Here is a 2,102-nt window from a genome sequence, read left to right as displayed (position 1 = left end):
ACCTTCACCTTCACCTTCACCTTCACCTTCACCTTAACCTTAACCTTAACCTTAACCTTAACCTTAACCTTAACCTTAACCTTAACCTTAACCTCAACCTCAACCTCAACCTCAACCTCAACCTCAACCTCAACCTCAACATCAACATCAACATCAATATCAACATCAACATCAACTTCAACATCAACATCAATATCAACATCAACATCAACATCAACATCAACATCAACATCAACATCAACATCAACATCAACATCAACATCAACATCAACATCAACATCAACATCAACATCAACATCAACATCAACATCAACATCAACATCAACATCAACATCAACATCAACATCAACATCAACATCAATGCAAGTATATATATATATATATATATATATATATATATATATATATATATATATATATATATATGGATGCTGGATGCTGAACTCACAAAAGAGTTAGTTCAAGTTTATTTATAGGTTAATTATCTCAATGGCTAGCACGACCATACGACAGCGTCTGTATTGATATTATTACGGTTGGGCCCTGTTCGATCCCCTCGCCCCCACACACACTGAATCCCACTACTTGTAAAGTAAAAAAATTTACTAGGTGCCTTTTTGGGACTTTTAATTATTTCTATAATAGAAAAGAAACTGGATTTTCATTTTCTTTTTTAAATTATTTATACAAAACAAATAATGAAATTGCAATGTAAAAGTTATAATTGTTTAAGAGGGAAAGGGGCTCCTAAATTCCTTGGGTCCCTATGCCTTGCTTACGCTAGCTTTACGGTAGCTACGCAACTGAAACAGAAACATAAACAGAAACAAAATTTAAACAGAAACGAAAATAGAAACAGAAACGTAAACAGAAACAGATAAAGAAACAGTATTACAATGCAAACTAAAATGCAAGTTCAGAAGAAAAATGAAACACTTATTTTCAAGCGAACAGGCTAAAAAACATGTTGTACTTCAGCACGTACGTTTATGATTAATTCGTTGATATGTTAACACAAAAAAAAACTTAATTGTGATTGGTGGAACCTTTAACACTTTGAACTAAGCATAATAAAAACTATTTATAGACTTACTGGTTTGGCAATTTGCATCGTTCACAATTACTATAATATGTAGAAATTCAGCGCATTTCAAATATTAGAACTAGTTATTTAAAGTGAAAAGTTCTAAGATTTATTTTTCTTCGTCAATTGTGTATCTCTGATAAAAAGGACCCTAGATTTTCATGAAACGAAGTAATATTCGTTCATTTTGCATGTTGATGTTCAAATATATTTGCTAGGTATGATACTCTTCAACCATACCATCTTGTTATTATATATCGAAAGGTCTTGTTTCCCTTGCACTTCCAAGAACAACTTGCTTTTATCTTTCAAAAACATGAATCACAAACCTTCCTTTTGACATCCAGCGTCCTGCAGTGTAGAAAAGCAAAATATTGTATCTTATTCATGTATTGGCTAAGTTCTTTAAAAAGACAGATTTAACATTATATACTACTTTTAATAACTATGGAACCAAAAGAGTCTTGCCGGCGAGGGTATACCGGTGAATCATGCACTTGATTCCCCTTGGTTAGGGAGCTAAATCTGTATTCTAAAAGCATGATTTTGACCCAAACATAGATGGCGCACCATCAGTAAAAACACCATAGCCGTTTTCCTATTTTAATCATTCAGTTTCAGAAAGCGCATTTGTTTTCTCAATAATATCGTTTTTGCTATATGAATGAATATATTTCACAAAAACAAGCAATTGCGAACACGAACTTGTCTGTTTATTCAGCATCTTGAAAAACAAACGATGGTGAAGTTTAACTTCATTTAAACAGTGTTCTTCAACATCTACGGACATATCTGCATTAGCCGCTGAATAGTATTATTAGACAAAGATAAGTGTTGCAAGGATTTAGTCTACAGTTCGCGAACTCCCTAATATCTGCAAATATTTTTGCCCAACGGTGACAACTAGAAGATATATATATATATATATATATATATATATATATATATATATATATATATATATATATATATATATATATACATACATACAATATAAAGTTTATCGGGTCTGTTTTTA

The sequence above is a fragment of the Physella acuta genome, unplaced genomic scaffold (assembly GCF_028476545.2).
Source record: "Physella acuta isolate Inbredline_101_S28 unplaced genomic scaffold, ASM2847654v3 ptg001324l, whole genome shotgun sequence".
Classification (NCBI taxonomy): Eukaryota; Metazoa; Mollusca; class Gastropoda; family Physidae; genus Physella; species Physella acuta.
Note: the sequence above shows the minus strand (reverse complement) of the source record.